This window comes from Bison bison, unplaced genomic scaffold, assembly GCF_000754665.1.
Source record: "Bison bison bison isolate TAMUID 2011002044 unplaced genomic scaffold, Bison_UMD1.0 scf7180017864198, whole genome shotgun sequence".
Lineage (NCBI taxonomy): Eukaryota > Metazoa > Chordata > Mammalia > Artiodactyla > Bovidae > Bison > Bison bison.
The window spans coordinates 796,500-803,293 of record NW_011494770.1 but is presented as its reverse complement, the minus strand read 5'-3'; the positions used below and the strand labels follow the sequence as shown (position 1 = coordinate 803,293).

General features: G+C 36.4%; 1 pseudogene; it reads left to right on the top strand.

Moving 5' to 3' along the window:
* The first annotated feature begins 5,024 nt into the window (after window positions 1–5,024).
* On the top strand, window positions 5,025–5,723 carry LOC104991710 (annotated as a pseudogene).
* The last annotated feature ends 1,071 nt before the right edge of the window (window positions 5,724–6,794 follow it).

Sequence of the window (6,794 nt, the reverse complement as noted above, 5' to 3'; positions counted from 1 at the left end):
TCCTTTGTCAAAAATAAGTTGTCCATAGGTGCATGGATTTATCTCTGGGCTCTCTATTTTGTTCCATTGATCAATATTTCTGTCTTTGTGCCAGTACCATACTTTCTTGATGACTGTGGCTTTATAGTGGAGACTGAAGTCAGGCAGGTTGATTCCTCCAGTTCCATTCTTCTTTCTCAAGATCCCTTTGGCTATTCGAGGTTTTTTGTACTTTCATACAAATTGTGAAGTTATTTGTTCTAGCTCTGTGAAAAATACTGTTGGTAGCTTGATTGCTTTGGGTAGTATACTCATTTTCACTATATTGATTCTTCTGATCCATGAACAGGGTATATTTCTCCATCTATTAGTGTCTTCTTTGATTTTTTCCCCAGTGTTTTATAGTTTTCTATATATAGGTCTTTATTTTCTTTAGGTAGGTATATTCCTAAGTATTTTATTCTTTTCATTGCAATGGTGAATGGAATTGTTTCCTTAATTTCTCTCTTTACTTTCTCATTATTAGTGTATGAGAATGCAAGGGATTTCTGTGTGTTGATTATATATCCTGCAACTTTACTATATTCATTGATTAGCTCTAGTAATTTTCTGGTGGAGTCTTTAGGGTTTTCTATGTAGTGGATCATGTCATCTGTAAACAGTGAGAATTTTACTTCTTCTTTTCCAATTTGGATTCCTTTTATTTCTTTTTCTGCTCTGATTGCTGTGGCCAAAACTTCCAAAACTATGTTGAATAATAGTGGTGAAAGTGGGCACCCTTGTCTTGTTCCTGACTTTAAGGGAAATGCTTTCAATTTTTCACCATTGAGGATAATGTTTGCTGTGGGTTTGTCATATATAGCTTTTATTATGTTGAGGTATGTTCCTTCTATTTCTGACTTCTGGAGACTTTTTATCATAAATGGATGTTGAATTTTGTCAAAGGCTTTCTCTGCATCTATTGAGATAATCATATGGCTTTTATTTTTCAATTTGTTAATTATTCCTAGGTTTTTAAGGAATCTCCATACCATCTTCCACAGTGGCTGTATCAATTTACATTCCCACCAACAGTGCAAGAGCCTTCTTTTTCTCCACACCCTCTCCAGAATTTATTCTTTGTAGACTTTTTGATGTTGGCCATTCTGACCAGTGTGAGGTGATATCTCATTGTAGTTTTGATTTGCAATTCTCTACTAATGAGCGATGATAAGCATCTTTTCATGTGTTTGTCAGCCATCTGTATGTCTTCTTTTACATCTGTTAGGTCTTTCCCCCACTTATTGATAGGGTTTTTTGTTTTTCTGGTTTTGAGTTGTATGGGCTGCTCGTATATTTTTGAAATTAATCCTTTGTCAGTTGTTACATTTGCTATTATTTTCTCTCATTCTGAAGGTTATCTTTTCACCTTGCTTATAGTTTCTTTTGCTGTGCAAAAGCTTTTAATTTTATTCAGGTCCCACTTGTTTACTTTTGTTTTTATTTCCGTTACTCTAGGAGGTGGGTCATAGAGGATCTTGCTTTGATTTATGTCATTGAGTGTTCTATCTATATTTCCACTAAGGGTTTTATAGTTTCTGGTCTTACATTTAGGTCTTTAATCCATTTTGAGTTTATCTTTGTGTATGGTGTTAGGAAGTGTTCTAATTTCATTCTTTTACATGTAGCTGTCCAGTTTTCTCAGCATCATTTATTGAAATGGCTGTCTTTGCCTCATTGTATATTCTTGCCTCCTTTGTCAAAAATAAGGTACCCATCAATGCATGAGTTAGTTTCTGGACTTTCTATCTTATTCCATTGGTCTGTATTTCTGTTTCTGTGCCAGTACCATCCTGTCTTGATGACTGTAGCTTTATAGTATAATTGGAAGTCATGAAGATTGATTCCTCCAGCTCCATTCTTCTTTCTCAATACTTCTTTGGCTATTCAGGGTCTTTTGTGTTTCCATATGAATTGTGAAATTTTTTGTTCTAGTTCTGTGAAAAAAAGCCATTGGTAATTTGATAGGGATTGCATTGAATCTGTAGATTGAATTTGGTAGTATAGTCATTTTCACAATATTGATTCTTCTACCCAGGTACATAAAATATTTCCTCATCTGTTTATGTTGTCTTTGATTTCTTTCATCAGTGTCTTATAATTTTCTGTGTACAGTTCTTTTGTCCTCTCAGGTAAGTTTATTCTTAAATATATAATTTTTGTTACAATGGTGAATAGGATTAATTCCTTAATTTCCCTTTCTGATGTTTCATTGTTAGTATACAGAAATGCAAGTGATTTCTGTGTATTGACTTTGTATCCTGCAATTTTGCTAAATTCACTGATTAGTTCTAGTAATTTCTGATACTATCTTTAGGGTTTTCTATTACAGTATCATGTCATCTGCAAACAGTGAGAGCTTTACTTCTTCTTTTCTGATATGGATTCCTTTATTTCTTTTTCTTCTCTGATTACTGTAGCTAGGACTTCCAAACTATGTTGAATGATAGTGGTGAAAGTGGACACCTTTGTCTTATTCCTGATCTTAGAGGGAATGCTTTCAGTTTTTCACCACTGAGAATAGTGTTTGCTGTAGGCTTATCATGTATAGCCTTTATTGTGTTGAGGCAGGTTCCTTCTATGCCCATTTTTTGAAGAGTTTTAATCAATAATGGGGGCTGAATTTTGTCAAAGGTTTTTTCTGCATCTATTGAGATTGTCATATGGTTTTTATTTTTCAATTTGTTAATATGGTGTATGACATTTATTTATTTGCATATATTGAAGAATTCTTGCATCCCAGGAAGAAACCCAACTTGATCATGGTGTATGAGCTTTTTGGTGTGTTGTTGAATTCTGTTTGCTAAAATTATGTTGAGGATTTTTGCATCAATGTTCATCAGTGATATTGGCCTATAGTTTTCTTTTTTTGTGTTGTCTTTGTCTGGTTTTGGTATCAGGGTGATGGTGGCCTCATAGAATGAATTTGGAAGGATTCCTTCCTCTGCAATTTTTTGAAATAGTTTTAGAAGTATAGGCTTAAGCCATCTGGTCCTGAGCTTTTGTTTTTTGGGAGATTTTAGATCACATCTTCAATTTCAGTGCTTGTAATTGAGTTGTTCATAATTTCTATTTCTTCCTGTTTCAGTCTTGGAAGACTGAACTTTTCTAAGAATCTGTCCGTTTCTTCCAGGTTATCCATTTTATTGCCATATAATTGTTCATAATAGTCTCTTATAATCCTTTGTATTTCTGCATTGTCTCTTGTAACCTCTTCTTTTTCCTTTCTAGTTTTCTTGATTTGATTCTTCTCTCCTTTGTCTTGATGAATCTCGCTAAAGGTTTGTCAATTTTGTTTATCTTCTCAAAGAACCAGCTTTTAGTTTATTAATCTTTACTATTATTTCTTTCATTTCTTTTTCATTTATTTCTGCTCAGATCTTTATGATTTCTTTCCTTCTACTAATTTTGGGTTTTTCCTGTTCTCCTTTTTCCAATTGTTTTAGGTGTAAATTAGGTTGTCCATTCAATGTTTTTCTTGTTTCTTGAGGTAGGATTGTATTGCTATAAACTTCCCTCTTAGAACTGCTTATGCTGTATCCCATAGGTTTTGAGTTGTCATGTTTTCATTGTCATTTTTTTCTAGAAATTTTTTTATTTCCCTTTTGATTTCATCAGTAACCTGTTGGTTATTTAGAAATGTATTGATTAATCTCCATGTGCTTGTGTTTTTTACAGGTTTTTTTTGTAATTGATATCTAGTCTCATAGCATTGTGGTTGGAGAAGATGCTAAATACAAGTTAAGTTTTCTTAAATTTACTGAGGTTTGATTTGTGACCCAAGATGTGGTCTATCCTTGAGAATGTTCCATGTGCACTTGAGAAGAAGGTGTATTCTTCTGCATTTGGATGGAATGTTCTGAAGATATCAATGAGATCCATCTCATCTAATGTATCATGTAAGACTTGTGTTTCCTTATTAATTTTCTATTTTGATGACCTGTCCTTTGTTGTGAGTGGGGTATTAAAATCACCTACTATTATTGTGTTGCTGTCAGCCTCTCCTTTTATGTCTGTTAGTGTTTGTCTTATATATTGAGGTGCTCCTATGTTGGGTGCATAAATAATGTCTATTTTGTCTGATATGAGGATTGCTACTCCAGCTTTCTTTTGCTTCCTGTTTGCATGGAATATATTTTTTCATCCTCTCACTTTCAGTCTATATGTGTCTTTAGGTCTGAAGTGGGTTTTTGGTAGACAGCATATATATGGATCTTGTTTTTGTATCCATTCAGCCAGTCTAGTCTTTTTTTGGTGCATTTAATCCATTTACATTTAAAGTAATTATTGATATATATGTTCCTATTGTGACTTTTGTTTAATTGTTTGGGGCTGATTTTGTAGATCTTTTGCTTCTCTTGTATTTCTTGACTATGTAAATCCCTTTAACATTTGTTATAAAGCTGGTTTGGTGGTACTGAATTCTCTTAACTTTTGCTTGTCTGAAATACTTTTTATTTCTCCATCAATTTTGAGTGAGATACTTGCTAGGTACAGTAATCTTTGTTGTAGATTTTTCCCTTTGAGTACTTTAAACATTGTGACATTCTCTTCTGGCCTGCAGAGTTTCTGCTGAAAGATCAGCTGTTAAATGTATGGGGTTTCCCTTGTATGTTACTTGTTGCTTTTCCCTTGATGTTTTTAATCTTTCTTTGTGTTTAGTCTTTGTTAGTTTGATTAGTATGTTTCTTGGTGTGTTTCTCCTTGGGTTTATTCTATATGGGACTCTGTGTCTCTTGGACTTGGACTATTTCCTTTTCCATGTTGGGGAAATTTTCAACTACAATCTCTTCAAAAATTTCCTTATAACCTTTCTTTTTCTCTTCTTCTTCTGGTACCCCTATAATTCGAATGTTTGTGCATTTAATATTGTCCCAGAGGTCTCTGAGACTATCCTCAGTTCTTTTCATTCTTTTTACCTACTTCTGCTCTTCAGAAGTCATTTCCACCATTTTGCCTTCTAGCTTACAAGGAGGACTGGGTGCCCATGGAGCCCAGGCTACAGCATGGCTGCCACCCACCCTGCTGAAGAGGCTGAGGATGGGATCCAAAAGTGGAAGAAAGAGGATGAGAAAGAGGAGGAAGAGGCAGCCACAGGGCCGTGCATGGGAGAGGAGGCTCTGAGGAAGGCCCCGGAGGAGGGAAAGCTGGACTTACACCCACTGCTCAATAGGTGGGCTCTGTGGTTCTTCAAGAATGACCGCAGCTGAACATCTTGGCAGAACAACCTGCATCGAGTCACCAAGTTCAACACCATGGAGGACTTCTGGGCGATATATAATAATATCCAGCTGGCCAGTAAGCTCTCTTCTGGCTGTGACTACACCCTGTTCAAGGATGGCATTAAGCCCATGTGGGAAAACAGCAGGAATAAGCGGGGTGGCCGCTGGCTGGTCAGCCTCACCAAGCAGCAGCGTCACATTGAGCTGGACCACCTGTGGCTGGAGACACTGCTGTGTCTCATCGGGGAGAGCTTTAGGGAGCACAGCCAGGAAGTGTGTGGAGCCATCATCAACATCTGAGCCAAGGGGGACAAGGTTGCTGTGTGGACACGGGAGGCAGAGAACCAGGAGGGTGTGCTACACATTGGGCGTGTCTACAAAGAGCACCTGGGCCTCTCCACAAAGACCATCATTGGGTACCAGGCCCACACAGCCACAGCCACCAAGAGCAACTCCTTAGCCAAGAACAAATTTGTGGTGTGAGAGGACCCTGAGCCTCCCATTGCTGTGTGTATCCTTGTTCTTCTGCCTCAGATATTCTACTATTGATTCCTTAGAGAGTATTTTTTATTTCAGTAATTGTGTTGCTTGTCTCTGTATGTTTATTCTTTAATTCTTCTAGGTCTTTGTTAATTGATCCTTGCATTTTCTCCATTTTGTTTTCAAGGTTTTTGATCATCCTTATTATCATTATTCTGAATACTTTTTCAGGTAGTTTGCCTAATTCCACTTCATTTATTTAGACTTCTGTTTTTCTAGTTTGTTCCTTCATTTGTGTAGTATTTCTCTGCCTTTTCATTATTATTTTTTTTAAACTTACTGCTTCTGAGGTCTTCTTTTCCCAGGCTTCAAGGCTGAATTCTTTCTTCCTTTTGGTTTCTGCCCTCCTAAGCCCAGTCAAGTGGCTTGTGTAAGCTTCATATAGGGCGAGATTTGTGCTGAGTTTATTTTTGTTTGTTTGTTTGTTTTTCTTTTGATGGACAAGGCTAAGGGAGGTGGTAATCCTGTCTGCTGATGATTTGGTTTATATTTTTGTTTTGTTTGTTGTTTAGATGAGGCATCCTGCACAGGAGCTACTGGTGGTTGGGTGATGCCGGGTTTTGTATTCAAATGGTTTCCTTATTGTGAGTTCTCAGTGTTTGATATTCCCTAGGGTTAGTTCTCTGGTAGTCTAGGGCCTTGGAGTCAGTGCTTCCACTCCAAAGGCTCAGTGCTTGATCCGTGCTCAGGAAGGAAGATTCCACAAATGGTTGATTATGGCATTAGCCCCAGACAAATGGCTGTTACAAAATCAGGCAAATAATAATGAAAATAATGGAATATACACATATACATATATACCCATAAGCAAAATATAAACAGTCCAACAAAAATAAAGTACAATAATTGACCCGTTAAACAAAGGAAACCAAATATTATATCTACCAGTTAAGAACAAAACTAACTAAAGCACAATCTGAAAAACAAAACTAAAGCAAGGTGCCAAGTGGGGAAAAAAGCAATGAAAAACTAACAAGTTTGGTGAGAAGAAAGAAAGAATAGATATGCAAAGTT